We start from the raw sequence: 17,456 nt of genomic DNA on the forward strand, positions 1-17,456 counted from the left end.
AGAGCCAAGGCCCTATGGGCATTGTTGAGGGAAGCAATTGACTTACTGATCATGGTCTGCATAGGGAACTGGAAGGGTCAATAATCACTTTGCTGATACTAGCATATCTAGCAGCGGGTCCACAGCTGTTATATCTCCATGCTTAAAAGGCATCACTTACGGGAGTGAAGAAAACCATTGTGTGGAGCTCCAGAGGATTTGAACAGAAGGGCAAAAACTACAGAAAATCACAAACGTTTAGCACTCAGTGCTATTAAATTGGAAGAGGGTGCTTGGAATAGCAATAATACTCCACCAATGGCTGGCCTACCACTTGCTAGAAATGTATCATAGTTGGACAACATAAGCTTTAAAATCTCTTCCAAACCAGTGAAGCTTAATTGGTATTCACTTTTCCTCCCAATGGACATCTGCTGAGTCTTCTATAAAAGAGAACACAACAATAAACCGGTGATATTTCTGAGACTTTTTTTTTAACCAATAATTTTTTTATGAATTCTTTCTTTCCCTCTTACCCCAATATGAAGCCAAATCTTGTGACGCTTTCTACTAAGCAAATTGTATTTATCAAATAATTATTGTCCAACTTTATATTTCAGTAGTCAAATCAAACAACAGTCCTGTGATTTAAGTAGAGATTTTTGGATATTGAAACTAGCTTGAAGTCTTCTACCTGGGGACTGAAGATTGGAAACCTGCAGAGAAAATAATCTCCAAGGTCCCCTCCAGCAATGATAGTCTATGACTCTAAAGATTAGAGTGAAAAAAAGGAGGGAGAAGGTGGATCTTCTCAAGATTCTGCAGACAAGCTCTCAGAAGAGAAAGCAAATGTGAGTGTGTATATATGTCAGTGAGGAGGGAAAGCCACTGAGAGGGAAAATCCCAAGAACAGTCTACAGTAGCAGAGAAGCATGAATGTGGATAGAGCATCAGGTGTATGAGTATGAAGATCTGGCATAGAAGTCCACGGGTCTGTGGGTTGGCTACACATTGACTTTTGATTAGGAGCAAGTATTTCACTGCTCTCAGTCTTCAGTTCTGTGTAGCAGGCCAATGATTTTTAGCTTGGAAGTGTCATTGCAAAGATTAAGTGAAATAACATGTAAAGCAATGAACCTATCCTTAGCACACAGTAGGTTCTCAAAAGACAGTAGTAATTATAAGACAATGATGCTTTAATCAAGAGGTTTAGACACCAAGGAGCAGTTTAATTTGTTTACTGTGCAGAAAGATGAGAGTCTTTATTGCTCTAATGACAGTTAGATGACTTTAGAGGCCGCCTAGGGATAGTGTGCTGTTGTCATTGTAGATAATAAAAACAGAAATGAGAGGAGAATTAATGAGGAAACCAGACAAATCCAAAATGCTGGGCCATCATCCGTCTGGACCGCATCAATGCAGGAAAGGGAAGAGATGACGTAAGTGTTTATTTCTAACTCTCCCTCTCTGAGAATGCTGAGTGTTTTCTGTCTGACTTCTGCTTTTAGCATTTCCAACACACCTGGACTCCAAGCAGCATTCTTTTTAAATCTTTTGTTGCTATTGTTGCTGTTGTCATTGGCCTGGATCCTGAAAGCACCTGTGTGCATGATTATGTTCTTGGTACACAGGTAGGAAGGTAATAATGATATGCTCCCCAAGAACTAGGAAATGAAGCAGAACTAGGAAATGAAGGATTGTCCTCCCAAGAGTTAAGCCTAGAAATTAATCCAGTTAAAACAAGATATGCAAATTTATCTCGCAAAGACCTTGAGCCCCAGGCCCCAGGATTGGGGCTAGCCTCAATGAAGATATTAAGGTATCTACAGAAAAACTTTTTTGGAAATTGGAAACTGGCATGGAAATGTAGAAAAAGAGAATGAAGCCCTGTTCAAGGTCATGCTACTTATCCAGTGCATTGGAATCTGTCATGACACCGATCGATTAGAGGACAAACTCCAAATCCCTCATACGGCTGCTGAGATCTGACATGATTTAGCCCCCTGCACCTCTGTCCCTGACTCAGTCCCCTCTGCCCTGGACTTCTTGCTGTTTATACAATGTCTGTCCTCATGGCCTGGGATTCCTTTCTCCCTAATTTTACATGGTGCTGTCCCTCACTTCGTGGCTCAAACTTAACTCCAAAGGGAAATGTCTTTGGACTACCTTGTCTAAAATCCATCCAACAAAGGCATCTGGCTCAGTCAGTTAGGTGTCTGCCTTCTGCTTGGGGAATGATCTTGAAGTCCTGGGATAGAGCCCTGAGTTGGGGACCTCACTCAACAGGGAGTCTGCTCGAGGATTCTCTCTCTCTACTTCTCTCTTTGCCCCTCCCCCTGCTTGTGCACTCTCTCTCTGTCTCTGTCTGTCTCTCTCTCAAATAAATAAAACCTTCAAAAAAATAAAAATCAAATTAAATTAAATTAAATCCATCCAACATAGGACCAGGGCCCCACAATACATTTGTGACTTATGAAATGACCAGGCACTGTCCTCAGACTTATGAAAACAATGAATGCAAAAACACAATTCAAGTACAAAAGCCAATAAATATCATGGCAGGAAAAGCTGATTTAAAAAGTTGAGAGAGGTATAGTCGGCACAACATAAAGCTGGTGAAATATTTAGTCTTGTGGATTGCAATGCTGCAACAATATTTTCTGAACAAGGAGGAAAGTCCTCCAGAAGAAGTTTATTTATTAGAACAAGGTTTTATTGTCATGAATCTGGCTTGCTAAAGCAAGTGAATATCTTCTAGAATACTTATTCACTCTGTCACTTAAATGTATTTGGTGAAATTTTTAAACTGTTTTCCTCAACCCGTCCTTTTCTGAGAGCTTGATCTTACCAACTGAGGTTTTTGAAGCCATGGATCTTTTTAAGAAAGGAGAGAAGAGAACTCGTTTTTATTCCAATTTGGCAAAAGCATTCCAAATGGAAGATGGAGATGTCAGACTAACTTATGATATCACTACACTCCCAAATCTAATTCATGGTCTTTGTTCTGATTGCATTCACATTAAGCAAGGTTATGATTACGACTTGCCTTTTCATGTAGGTCTCCTAGGGAAAGAAAGAACTAGAAATGTGGACCCAAACTTTCTGTCTTCCTATATCAATTGTATTTCTCACTATTAATCAATGTAGAGCACCAATGACCTACTGAATACTTAACTTGTGGTTTCATATTTGGTATTTGTGTGTTTTGTCCTGTAGCAAGATGCCTACTTCAGCATCCTGATGAAGATGGGAGGGACAGGTCTCTATGGATGTTTATAGCAGAGAAGAATGGAAGGAGAGGAAAGGATAAAGCCTTTTTGCTTGCCAGCTTCTGGGTCCTTCCAAATTACTATCTGATATTTCATGGACCATTGGGAAAAACAAGAAGAATGTGGTGTGTGTGTGTGTGTTTGTGTATGTGTGTGTGTGTGTGTAACTGATTCAGAATTTTTATAGGGAGCCAGGGGTGGAAGGAAAATGCCATTGGAAATCTGGTGGATCCCTTTATACATGGTGCCTATGAGGAAGTGGGGTTTGGAGAAGAATGGCCTGGAGAACCAGAGTCTTGGGACCCAAAGCCCGGAGCACTGTGGTCAAGCATGTTGCATGGGGAACAGAGCCATCCTGTTCTAAAGCATCCTGAGAATCTTAACAATGAACTGGGCAAGTGCAACAATCCAGTGGATAAAGTTTGAGTCAATTCTAATAATTTGAAGATCAAAAATGAATGGTGATGCAAGCAACCCGTGATTCTAAAGACCTTTACTCCTCTTACAAATGAAGTGGCACCTCATGTACCCTTCTCTGCCCTGACTCAGCATGCAGACAAATCAAGACTCTGATTTTGTACTGTGCATGTCCAGTGCTATGGTGATGAGCCCCAAACTGAGAGGTAATTTTGCTAAACACTGTCCAGCCTCTGGGAATAACACACAAGACTCTGTAGTTTCTCTTTTGAAATTTTAACTGCAGATTGGGGCTGGTCTTAGAAATTACACAAATAGATAACATTTCTAGAAGTAAACTCTCAAATGTATTCCCCATTTGCCCTCTACTGAAAAAAAATAAAATAAACTTTGAAGGAGGTATGATGTTTTCTACTTCCTAAGTGAGTATACTAAGGCTCAGAGAAATTTAAGAAAATCCTCACAGTCATTCAGCTAGTAGATGACGCTCAAACCTGAGTGCCCAAGTCCAGTGCTGATCTGATAAAACTAAGTCATTTTGGAGTCATGAGAAAACTTGAAAGTTACACAAAGACACAATCCATTTACTTTTTTTGAATATATATATATATTTAAATTTTATTTAAATTGACTTAACTAACATATGTATTATTGATTTTAGAGGTAGAGGTCAGTGATTCATCAGTCTTAGAGGATATCCATTTACTCTTTAAAAGGAGGAACGTATGGTGTACCAGACATCATGTTAGGTTCTGTTAATTAAAGTCCCAGTCCTGAGTAATGTAATTGTCCTCTGGTGGAGGGTAAGCACATGCTTTGAGCTTACTCATGACAGGTACTTATGGATTCTTCCATATAGATGGGAAAATGGGAGGAAAGAACGGGAAGCTTCTTCAAAAGAAGAAGCTGGGTTTCAAACAAAGACGTTTAAAGCAAATACAGGCATAGAAGTTTGAAACAGGCTGTGGGCAAGGTCAAGGAACAGTGAGCTGCTTATTTTGCTTTAAGAATATGGGGCGAGTTTCAGGAGTGAAAAAGTGGTAGAGGATTTCGTACAACTTAGGCAAGATAAACAGTGTCACATCCTGGGGACTGCCAGAAACACCCCAGAATCAAGACAGGGTCCAAAGATCAAAAACTAAACTCTTAAGAAGTCTAAAATTCTAGGACTTTAGTTACTTCCCTACTGTTGGGAGTCTCATTATGTCTATAACTTTTCCTTGTAGGAAGAGACATTAAAATCTTTAATTCAAAAAAGATACTGTGGACTCTCATCCTTAGCAGCACAAAAGCAGGGAGCCGATTTAGCTGATCTGGAAAACAAACTGGTGCATGGTGGTGGCCATTTGGAAGATCAGAAAGAAAGTGAGTCTCTGGGGCCTGTGATAAGAAAACCAAGATGAGCACAGGAAATAAATCCGGCTTGTTGAAGGAGCCCTGGGGATGAACAGTGGATAAGCTCAGAGGTTCCTGGATAAGACGAAGAACTCCCAGCAAGTTGCCCTCCTTGAGCCACTACAGAGCTCTGAAGAGATAGGAGTGAAATCACAACCCATGTGCTCTGATGATTTTCTCTCCTGGGCTCTGAGCAGGAACATAGGAATCCTGCCATTAAACTGCTACCTCTGGATGCTCATGCTTTGGTTTGTAATCCAACATTCCTAAAGCCTTTCATCTGTGTCTCTGGACTCAGCCTATTGCCAGAGCAGAGCCTTGTTGGCTGTTTAATGATAGTCTAATGAGGTCTCAGAGTGTCCTAAAGGGATGCCTCTAGCCTGCTGCTATCCCTTTAAGGAGGGGGCCTTTGAATCTAGGTCTGCATTAAGTATAAATCAACTTTCCATCTGTGTCTGGTGCACACATGGGTGAAATCCACCTTCCCTATCACTCGTTCCTGGAGGGGATTTTCTCTCTGCATTACACCTGCAGAACGCCATCCTCTTTTCTCTGGCAAGCCTGGATACATGATTAATATTTTAAGCCTCCCAGGTTCCGCTTTCCCTAGTTTCAAAAGTGCCTGAATGTTGGACTTTTAAAAAATGTATTTATCTCCCCATCCAGACCACTGAGGAGGAATTGCAAGTAGAAGGCACAGCCACGGGGGCCGAAACAAATCCGGGCAAATCTTTAAATTGCTTCTGCAGTCATCTAGGTTTTCTTTCATTAGCATCTCAGATGCTACTTCTCTCCCCTGCTGACCTTCGTTTTGGAAAGGAAGAGAGAACAGTTTTAGGAGGGTATTATATCTTTTCCTTCTGAAATGTGGACTTGAAATGTATGGTGAGTGTTCTCAGCTCGGTTCAGAGAGAAATCGGTCTGGCTTCTCCTGTCCTGGGCACTGCCGTCCTCTTCAGCTCAGCTCTCAGGAGATTCTTCTAATTTCCCCCTCTCTTTCTCTCCCTCCTTCTCTCCCGGCAGCTCTACTGAAGTTTTCCCTACCAGGCTTCTTGCATTCACCTCACGACTGGCTGCAGGCACTTGGTTACCTCCTCATCCGCAGTCTCCTTACAGCTTGGTTGTTTGGCTCCAGAAGCAGAAATAGCCTTAGATATGGAGGCAGGAAGGGCTGACCACATACCCAAGAACCTGGGATCTGAGTATTTATGTCCAAGTTCATCTTTGACACTAATTCCTAAGCCAGAGCACAGATGTTGATCACGTTAAGCTTCAATTTCTTCACCTGTAAAATCAGGGATGGTAATAATAGTAAATGAATAATAAAGAACAAATAAATAATAAATGAGAACACAAATATGATTCAAATGTCACAAAACATGTGCAACTTGTTACATAGATCTATTGTGTGCATCTACTGCACGGGGGGGGCTGTCATTTGGGAGACTTCAGTCTGGAAAGATGCTCACTCAGTGCAGCCCTTGCATCTCTAAATTCCTAAGCATTGATCCATATAATAGACAACTATTTATTGAGAGACCATATCTGTGTTGGGTACTGGAGACACAAAGAAAAATGGTATTTGTGGTATTCACAGTCTAGTGAGACAAAGTCACCAATAGCCCCAGGAGAAGCTCTGTTCACTGCCCTCCACTTAGCTAAGTAGCCAGGACAATGGAAGCCCTTCTCTCATTGAGAAATATAGACTGACTCATTCCCAGAACATACTGAATGTCTGCAACTAGTAGAGTCTTCTCTATACACTGTGTTCTTCTGCCCCCCACCAGCATTTGATTGAACACCATTGTCCTGATTTCATAGAATCAAAGATCTCTGTGCATTGACAATATATTATGAGGACTTGGAATGCTACAAAGGAGCGCAAAGTAGCAGAGGCACCAGCCTTCAAAGAGCAGTGCTGGAGAGCAGGACAATAACAGGACTTGAAAGCCAAGGACCCAGGAGGAGTCATGGCACTCCCCGGTTCTGTGAGTTTGGGCGATGCACTTGACCAAGCCCATATTCCCCATTTGTAAGATAGAGATAAGTCTACCTGCCTGTCAACAGTGTCATGAGAAATAAATGATACAACTTATATGAAAGTATTGTTTAGATTATAAATGTTCTCTTGTTAGTTTCAGAGCCTGGCATAAAGAAGATGCTAAAGAAAATTCACAGAAGGAATAAGGAAAGATGAAGAGGAGAGAAGAGACAAGATCATAGGTATATTTTTCAAAACTATGAAACAGAAAAATATCTGCCAAGAGCTAGTAGGCTCTAGGAATTGAGTAGGAATTGATGACAGAAGCATATTAGGAGCTGGTTTGTATTTTAGTATTAATTTTAAAATACTCTAGTAAGTTTAAGTATGGTGGATCTGTGAAGGGAAATATCAGAGATAAAAAGACAAGCTAAAAAACATCTATAATAGTCAATAATAACCTAAGGCAACATCATTTGGAATGCACTCAATATATTGGAGGAGCATAAGGAGGACATTTTACGATGTGGGAAGGAAGGGACATGTTGAAAATTAATTTTCAGATTCCTCACTGGGAAGCTGGCTGGAGGAGCATGTCATTTAACTAGGACAGGAAATATATGAGAGAAAGAAGGTTTGAGGAGGCAGTGATGAATGCAGTTACAGACAGGCTGAGTGGCAGTGTCTACAGGACAGTCAGGTGAAGATGGTGGCACCTAGCTGGATGCAGAAATCTGAAGCTCAAAATCACATGTGTGGGGCCGATTCAAAGGGAGTGACTGAGGTCATCCTCTGCAAGCTGTGTCATGTGAGAATAATAAAAATGGGCTCAAGACAGAACCATGAAGAAGTCTGATATTTTCATATGGTTCTAAAAAGTTGTCATCAATCAAAGCTAGACAATTTATATGCAATTTTCAAAGATAGGCTTAAAAGCACCAAATCTGGAGTCAGACTGCCTGGTCTCCAGTGCCAGCTCCACCACTTATTAGCCTGGGCAGGTCAAGTCAGCTCTTTGAACCCCAATTTTGCCATTTGTCAAATGGGAACATGAGAGGAAGCAGCTGTTGGGAGCATTAGCCAAGTTAATGTGGGTAAGATGTTTATCCCAGTGCCTAATTCATAAACACAAAAATATATTTAAAATATTAGATATTTTAAGAGACTTTGGGGGCAAGACTCACATTTGTGTTTTAAGCCTTTTTTAAACTCTGAATGAGAGTTGTTTTCCAGGCCACCAGTCTAGAAAAAGATCAATGAAAGGGTCATTTGTCATTTCCTCTTAGTTTGGTCTTTGAACAGCCTCCAGCCTCCCTCCACCTCTTTCCACCTCTCTCTGCAACCCTCCACCCACCTCAGACATCAATGCTTGCTCTCCATGCTAGAGCTCTCAGTGCTCTTGGCCTCTATGCATACTGGAGGCTCGCAGTGGTACCACTGGGAGTCCTGGGCCAGCGTATCTGCTGCCTGCCATGCAGAGGCCTGCTGCTACCTGCCCCCCAACACCACCACCACAGACTCCTTGTCCCAGCAAACCAGAATAGCCATCCCTCCTGTGCAGGCTATTCCAATACTTCCTGCCTCTGCTGCCCCATCTCTGCCCCAGCTTCCACTTCTTGTAAACAGTGGTCCTATTACCCTTGTCTCTGGCCACCAACACTTCTGAAATTTGAGAATTCATTCACTCCTTCAAGAAATATTTATTAAGTTCCCATCATGAGCCACTGAGCTAGGCATTATTGAGGAGAATAAAACTTTCCCTTATGGAGATTATCACAAGAAAATAATATGTTGTTTTAAGAAAATAATATGTTAATCAACCAAACATAAATCAAGAAATAAGATAATTTCAATGATGAAGGAAATAAATAAAGAGATGAAATAGGATAAGTTAGAGTAGGATACAGTAGGATAGGGTAGAGTAAGATAGGGCAGGGTAAGGTAGCGTAGGATAGGATAAGATAGAGATGGATAAGGTAGGATATGGTAGGAAAGGTAGGATAGGATAGGATAGGATAGGATAGGATAGGATAGGATAGGATAGGATATGGTAAGGTAGTATAGGATACAGTAACACAGAGTAGAGTATGGCAGGGTAGGGGAGGGTAGGATATGGCAGGGTAGAGTAGGGTAGGATAGAATAGGTTTGAGATGGATCTCTAACACAGTGACATTTAACTGAAACCTGGATCCTAATAATGTTGTGTGTGTGAATGTGTAGAGGAGAGGGGAGTGGAGATTTTCTTATTTGAGGTCTTATTAAAGCCAAGCACGTTGCTGGATATCTTCTTAAATTTGCATTTCTCATTTGCAAGTCTCTTTCTCCCTCTTGAATTAAGCAAGCTCAACAAAAGAAATATTCTCCACCCCCTTTCCAATGAAACGAAGAATGCTTTGAATTACATGATAGATTTTTCTGTTTCTGCCACTCTCGGTGTCTCCATATTTTAAGGTGTTTGATGAGTGAGAACATGAGGTTCAAAGATCCTACCACGTAGAAGATGAACTAGAAGAATTTCTTCTCACCAACTAAAATCCACTGTAGCACCAACTAGTTGGAAATAATATAACAGCCTCTCAAACCTGTGCAGAGCTTGACAGTTTGCAAAGTGCTTCTGTAGACTTGATTTATGTAAGATCCACAGCCACTACATGAAATAGTATTTTCTCTATTTTGCCAATGGAGAAACTGAGGCTCAGAGAAATCATGTGACTCTCCAAATATGCCACTTGTAAGCGATGAAACTGAGATTTGAAGCTGTTACCCATCAGTCTTTGGGCACATTTCCTACCACTGTTATTGCACAGCTTCTGAAACAGTCTCAGGTCAATTTATGACATTGGGTCTGTCCTAAATTGCTATGGTTAGTTTTTACTCAGCCATAACTTATGTTTGTGTCCTGTAGTTTTGCCTCCCTAAGGGTCGAGACAGACACCACTGCTTTTCTGGCTTACTCACATGATGAAAGACAAGACTTAACTAAAAGTGTGTCCCCTGCTCACCTGGCAGTCCCGAGTGGGTGTCTAAGAGTCTCCCAATGCAACACCTCTGCTGTCCTGAGGGCTTCCATGGACAATTTGTTCTTGCCTCTCACACTTAAAATCTGGGCAGCCCAGGTGGCTCAGCGGTTTAGCGCCGCCTGCAGCCCGGGGTGTGATCCTGGAGACCCGGGATCGAGTCCTGCGTTGGGCTCCCTGAGTGGAGCGCCTGCTTCTCTCTCTCTCTGTCTCTATGAATAAATAAATAAAATATTTTTAAAAATCTGGCTCCATCAGCCCCTTGCCCCATTGGGCCAGAGAATGCAGTGGCTGCTGGGAGCACTACCGCCCCTATTGGTTCTGGCACTGTCTAATGAAATCTCCCCTCCATGCCCATCTCAGGTCCCAGGAGGTCAAGGCACCTTACTCTGGAGCAGAAAGAATTCTGTTCCTCCTAACATTACTTCATTTAGATTTCCCAGCTGCTCTCTGGTATTGTCCACTCTGAGCATCTTTACATTAAAGGTGATGAAGCCAAGACACAGAGACATTAGCCTCTTACTCAGATCCATACGGTAATAAGTAGAAATGGGATTTGAACCCAGGCAAGTCTGACTGCGGAATCCACATGATGAAACCCTGTCCCCTAAAGGAAAGCACTCAGCCTCAGAGAACAGATGCTGACACACAGGCTTTATCTAGTGAGGCATGTGACTGCCATCTTATAAGGCATGTGACTCGGACTTGTCCCCTGTCCATCCTCAAGGACTTAGGTCAAAAAGCCTGGGATAAACAGGTTGCAGACACATAATCAAATGAAACAAATGGCATTCAGTCATCAAAATATGAGGGATCTGTTTTCACATGCACACATGCATGCATACACACATCAACAGTATATTTGGAGAACAGGCAGCAGCATTTGAGCTCTCAGACACACACTGCCCTGTTAAGAAACCCGAGAGTGTGTCAGAGAGCCAGCAGCTCTCCAACCCTAGTGCACTGTGACATACTAGCTTGTTAAAAAAATTCTTTTGAGTGGATGAATAGAATCTGGAGTGTCTAGATATTATTGCCTTATTACTGAAGCTTTTGAACTAATTATTTTGTAATCCCACATATTCTAATAAAAAAGTAGTGAGTTTTAGAGGCAAGAGCCAGATTTAGCATATACCTAGGTTTGAATGTGACCTTGTAGAAGCTGTTTAATTTTCTGAAGTGTGACACCCCGAGCTACAGTACACAGCTAGTAATGGATAAGGGTTACAAATGCAGCTAAACCTGGCAGCTCCATACTTGCTGGGCACAGCTGGCACTGAACAAAGGCTTATTCCCTTCTTTCAGCTTCCTCATTGGTATTTGTACCTTCAATCTCAGTGACTGCTTATCTGACCCTTCATGGTGTGAACAAAGGGAAATGGTCCTAGGAGTTAGGACACCTGATCTTGGTACTACTAACTCTCTCTGGGCAGTGCTTTAAGCTATTCAGACTTGCCTCATCTCACATTCTAATCAATCAAATAAGACAAGACTAGATGTCTTAGCATGTATTTGTGAGGAGGAAATTAGACTTTATCTTGAGAAGGAGATATAACAAATCCCATTTCTCAACCTCAGCACTATTGACATTTTGGGGTTGGAAACTTCCTCATCGGGGGCTGACCTGTGTACTAGCAGCATGCCCAGTCTCTATCTACTAGCTGCCAGTAGCATCTCTCCTCTCAGTTGTGACAACTAAAAATGGCCTCATTTGAGAACTACTGAGCTAAACAAATGGTGGGCACTATTATTGGCCTTTTTGCAGCATAGAATTAGAATAGGGGTGTGTGGGCAGCCCTGTCCACAATTTCTCTTTAGCTCACTTTCACTCTGTTACAGATGGGGTTTAGGACAGTAATTCTTTACTTCTAATACGTGTGTGATAAACTCTGATTTTCCAAGTGAGCAATATATGACTTAGCCCCTCCTCTCATTGAGTTAAACAAAAGATCTTATAAATTTTAATCCCTACCTCTCACTAATAAGCAAACATATACTCCATTAAGTAAAAGAATTAAGAACAAAATGCACTCCTAGCTACCGATTGATTCCTCTTCACATTTGTGTTCCTTTCTATATGAAGACAGAGACGAATCCTCTCTTGCACTCCCACCCAAAGCTTCAGCTCTTTCTGTGGCCTCCAGAGGTTACTGGAGAACAAGAACCACACTTCCTCCTCTGTAACTTTTCCTTGTGGCCCTTCAAACATTAGCACTGTCTTTCAGCCCCTTAGAAGGCAGCTCTTTAATCCTGCCAGACCCAGAAGACATCCTTCCCCCTCATACCTGTAAATTTCTGGTCTCCAACCTCTGTTTAATCTTCTTCACAGCACCTCACTTTCCTTTGTCAAAACTGAGAACTTGACCCAGCATTTCTGCTTCTGGGTATATATCCAAAAGAACTGAAAGCAAGGTCTCAAAGAGTGAGTTGTACACCCATGTTCATAGCAGCATTATTCACAAGAAAGAAAAGGTGAAAGTAACACAAGTGAACATCTATCTATGGATGGATGGATAAACCAAATGTGGCATATACATAAAATAAAATATGATTCAGCCTTCAAAAAATGAATTCTGACACAGGCTACAACATGAATAAAATTTGAGGACATTATGCTAAGTTAAAAATAAGCTAATTACAAAAAAAAAATATATGACTCCACTTACATGAAGTCCCTAGAGTAGTCAACGTCATAGAGACAGGCAATAGAGTTGTGGTTGTCAGGGACTGGGTAAAGGAGGCAATAAGGAGTTAGTGGGGTTCTTTTTAGAATTTTAGTTTTGCAAAATGAAAAAGTTCCAGACATTGGCTACACAACAATAGAAATATACACTAGTGAACTGTACACTTGAAAAATGGTTAGCATAGAAAATTTCAGGCTATATATATATTTTGTCACAATTTAAAATAAAATTTAAAAACACTGGGATCCCTGGGTGGCTCAGCAGTTTAGCTCCTGCCTTCGACCCAGGGCATGATTCTGGAGTCCTGGGATCGAGTTCTGCATCAAGCTCCTTGCATGGATCCTGCTTCTCCCTCTACCTGTGTCTTTGCCTATCTCTCTCTCTCTCTCTCTCTCTCTCTCTCTCTGTGTGTGTGTGTGTGTGTGTGTGTCTCATGAATAAATAAATAAAATCTTTTAAAAAATTAAAAAACAAAGAAAAACCCCAAGAGATCTATGTCCTCTCCTCATCTCTGCATCAGGGATCCCACCACCTCCTCAGTGGCTTCATACGTCTGCAACTTTCCTTGTCTTGCCCCCTATTTCTGGAAGGTACAGGAGAATGTTTTTCCCTCTGCATGATCCTTCCTTGGTCTTTAAAATAAGGAGGGTCATCTTCTTCATTCTTTTTTCTCCACTTCTCACCAGGAAGTGAATCTTCTCTCACTAGACAGTTAAGTAGTGGGCCTTCCTGCATCCCTCCCCTCTCTCTTTTCTACTCCTTAACTCTATGTAGTTACATCTCCATCTTGGTTATACCTGCTCCATTTCCTATATCTTGCCTCATGGGACATAAATTCTCCAGGCCTTCCAGGGTAGTTTAGTTCATTTCAGACACTTGAGTCAAGTTCTATTGTCCAATTCAAGTTTTAACTGCAATAAAGCTGACTTTTTAATCATTATCTGGCTCCTGGGTTATTTTTCAACTGGTTCAGAACCCACAGAAGAGGGCCTGTGATTAATAAGTGTCCTCAAACTCATTCCAAACATCCAGAGACTCTAGGAGCATTTTTTGTTTGTTTTGTGTCAACCTTGAATGACATAAAGAGCAAAGGCCCAAACTTGATGGCCAAATTACATACAAATCCACCATATAAGGTTATTTAGAAGGCCTTTATGCCACAGTTCTTCAGCTGGCTACCCACTGTGTTAGCATTATTATGTCACCACACTGAGAGCATTGCATGTTCCTTTCACAATTCCAAACTCTGCGTCAGGTGCAGAGTGGAGCTGCTCCTGCCTGTTTGCTGCCTGACTGACTGTTATTACAATACAGAAGGGAGATGACTCTCCAAACACTGTCCATTTGGGTCATTCTTCACTTGGACAGATGTCACTCTCAGTTGCTAATAACACATGAAAGCAAAAAAAGGTGGGTGACTAGGGATAAATAATATCTCATCTTACTGATTTAAAAGAGACATACATCTAAATTTGATGAATTTAGGCATCAAGCTTCTTGGAAAATTGCTTTTCCCTTTTGAGTCTCCATTCCATTGTCTATAAAATTAGAGGTTTTGTTCTGATGTCTAAGCTCCCTTCTATTTCAAACATACTTTTAATTTAATGATTCAATTGTGTTTTCAGCCCAGTATTAAGAGATTAAGGCAGAAACACCCCATCCTATCCTTCCTACTGCATAAGTGTCCAGCAAACATTTTCGTTTTTGTGGACATGGGAGGATCCAGCAGCCTGTTGAACCACAGTATCAAACTCCAGTCAGATGGTCCACCCACTGGGTTTTTAAATCATGGAATGGTTCTGACCCAACATGAGGGCAGCTAGAATTGGCAATCCAAGGGTGACTATGGGAGGTGGCCCAAGGGGTACTCTAGATAATCAAAATGAACAAAGTTATTCCTTTCATCACGTCATCAAAAATAAATCTAAGCTATGGGTTGGTTCTGGAGGAATACCATCCAACCCTAATCTTATTCATCCCCACAGTCCATTATTCCCTCCCTGGCTTGGCAGCTTGCCGCAGGGGGAAGTGAGCTGCCTGGGGTTATAAGCTGTCAGATTCTGCATTTAAATATTACTCACCCAGCTCAGTTCAAGGTACAGGTCAGCCCATAGTATTAAGTTAAGTACACTGGGAAATACATTATCTTTTGGGTCACAAGGGTACAATTCAGTGAACAGCAACAGGATTTCCTGGTTGATAGATGATTCCACAAGAGGTTATAACTCGCTTGCCCCAGAAATAATAGCAATAATCCTCTACATTCATATTCTGCTCTGGAGTCTGTGAAGGATTTTCACATCTGTTATCAAATAGGATATTCTCAGTGGAGTCAGCCCAGCATGGGAGGAGGTGGGGGCATAGACATAGGCTGGAGCACCTATTTCCCACTGTCCATGCTCTGTTGCTTTAGGTAGTCACTTCACCTCTTGAAACTGAGATTCACTAGCTATAATCAGAATATGCCATTAATGTCCGCCTTGTGGGGAAATCAAAGAGATCAAATGAGGTGCTGTTTGTGCATATATTTTTAATTAAATGTCACAGAAAAGAACCTCTTGGGCATGTTCTATAAAAGCAAAATTAAAAATTATGAAAATCAGCCCTAATTTACTTTCTAAAGCCTAAAAACTATAAACACAGGAGAGCTAAAACAGTTTTAAAATGGTCTTCTCTTTATTTTTTCTTTTAATTGGCATTCATTCATTGGGTACCTTTGTATAATAGCTATAAAACTTAGTCACTGCCTTTCAGGAACTTGGAAAATTAAGCTATACATAGTTTTAGCTACAGCAGTGACTTTAGGTAGAGAATAGAAATGGAGAAGACAGGTCAGTTTCACAGACGTAGGTGTCAATGACTGCCATTGATATGATGCCATTTAAAGACACTTAAGGAACAAGATGACCTTGCACCACAGTACTGACATGAAGGAGTTATCAATGTCACTCTTTCAAGATGGGGCAGCTCCTAGACATATTGTCTCTGACTCTCACATACACCCAAGAAGGCATTATTTTTTTTTTATTTTTATAAATTTATTTTTTATTGGTGTTCAATTTGCCAACATATAGAATAACACCCAGTGCTCATCCCGTCAAGTGCCCATCTCAGTACCTGTCACCCAGTCATCCCCAACCCCCGCCCACCTCCCCTTCCACCACCCCTAGTTCATTTCCCAGAGTTAGGAGTCTTTCATGTTCTGTCTCCCTTTCTGATATTTCCCACTCATTTTTTCTCCTTTCCCCTTTATCCCCTTTCACTATTATTTATATTCCCCAAATGAATGAGACCATATAATGTTTGTCCTTCTCCGATTGACTTACTTCACTCAGCATAATACCCTCCAGTTCCATCCACGTCGAAGCAAATGGTGTGTATTTGTCGTTTCTAATGGCTGAGTAATATTCCATTGTATACATAGACCACAGCTTCTTTATCCATTCATCTTTCGATGGACACCGAGGCTCCTTCCACAATTTGGCTGTCGTGGCCATTGCTGCTAGAAACATCACGGTGCAGGTGTCCCGGCGTTTCATTGCATCAGTATCTTTGGGGTAAATCCCCAGGAGTGTAATTGCTGGGTCGTAGGGCAGGTCTATTTTTAACTCTTTGAGGAACCTCCACACAGTTTTCCAGAGTGGCTGCACCGGTTCACATTCCCACCAACAGTCCCCCTTTCTCCACATCCTCTCCAACATTTGTGGTTTCCTGCTTTGTTAATTTTCCCCATTCTCACTGGTGTGAGGTGGTATCTCATTGTGGTTTTGATTTGTATTTCCCTGATGGCCAGTGATGTGGAGCATTTTCTCATGTGTTTGTTGGCCATGTCTATGTCTTCCTCTGTGAAATTTCTGTTCACGTCTTTTGAAGAAGGCATTATTATTATCATCATCATCATCATCATCATCAATATCATCCTCAGCTCAGGAAACTGAAGCTTGGGAAAGTTAAATAATATGTCTATATCTGGTAAAGCTTCAGAGCATGGGTGTCTGAACCCAAAACTCTTGTCTGTTGCCCTGCATGGGGAAGTATATCTTCTCAGAAATCAGAGAAGAGAGAACCCCCAAAATAATTGTTTTGCTGGACCCTAAAAGACCAAGAGAGGGAGAGAGTATGAAGAAAGCCATTTCAGGAAGAGGTCACAACATGAATAAATTATGAATGTATATTTTTTAAGATATTGAGGCATCCAGTCTGTCTAGTGCTGATCATTACCAGAATTTTCAGCAACTTGTCATCCACCTTCTAAAGACCAAGTGACTTTAAGATTCTTCTTAAGAGGGACCTGGGTGGCTCAGTGGTTGTGCATCTGCCTTTGGCTTGGGGTATAATCTCGGAGTCCCGGGTTTGAGTCCCTCATCAGGCTTTCTGCAGGGAGCCTGCTTCTCCCTCTGCATATGTCTCTGCCTCTCTGTGTGTCTTTCATGAATGAAGAAATAAAACCTTAGAAAAAAAGATTCTTCTCAAGATAACTTCTTAAGAATCCTTTCTCAAAGTAGACTCAGCTTCCTGATTCTGCAGCCCTATCTGCTGTCACTTCAATCACTCTGCTGCTTCCTATTCCCCCTACCTTCTCCAGGCTAAGCCCTAATGCAGATTCCATATTTAGAATAAGTGCTTGATTGTTCATCAGATGGTGAATGAAACCGTTTTATGGTATACCAGCACTCTGACTTGGTTTGGTTTAGTTTGATTTCCAACTCTACT

At 41.4% G+C, this 17,456-nt stretch overlaps 1 protein-coding gene and 2 long non-coding RNA genes across 4 annotated transcripts in view; 1 reads left to right on the forward strand and 2 right to left on the reverse strand.

The window, feature by feature from the left end:
* The window catches only part of LOC144301242 (uncharacterized), a 417,552-nt gene that overhangs the window by 108,205 nt on the left and 291,891 nt on the right, over window positions 1–17,456 (reverse strand). The window lies entirely within an intron of this gene.
* On the reverse strand, window positions 6,123–13,632 carry LOC144290884 (uncharacterized). 2 transcript variants are annotated; one of them, XR_013358373.1, is made up of 6 exons: window positions 13,541–13,632; window positions 12,726–12,786; window positions 12,345–12,460; window positions 10,045–10,271; window positions 8,226–8,283; window positions 6,123–6,345 (listed from the first exon to the last, which is right to left on the reverse strand). It is a non-coding gene; the product is annotated as an uncharacterized LOC144290884 (long non-coding RNA). The 2 variants fall into 2 exon arrangements; XR_013358379.1 differs by lacking the exon at window positions 12,345–12,460.
* Window positions 14,002–17,456, forward strand: part of LOC144290894 (uncharacterized) — a 44,354-nt gene continuing 40,899 nt past the window's right edge. The window contains exon 1 of the long non-coding RNA XR_013358384.1: window positions 14,002–14,153. This is a non-coding gene — a long non-coding RNA (uncharacterized LOC144290894). The remainder of the gene's footprint in view (window positions 14,154–17,456) is intronic.

The sequence above is a fragment of the Canis aureus genome, chromosome 2 (genome assembly GCF_053574225.1).
Source record: "Canis aureus isolate CA01 chromosome 2, VMU_Caureus_v.1.0, whole genome shotgun sequence".
Lineage (NCBI taxonomy): Eukaryota > Metazoa > Chordata > Mammalia > Carnivora > Canidae > Canis > Canis aureus.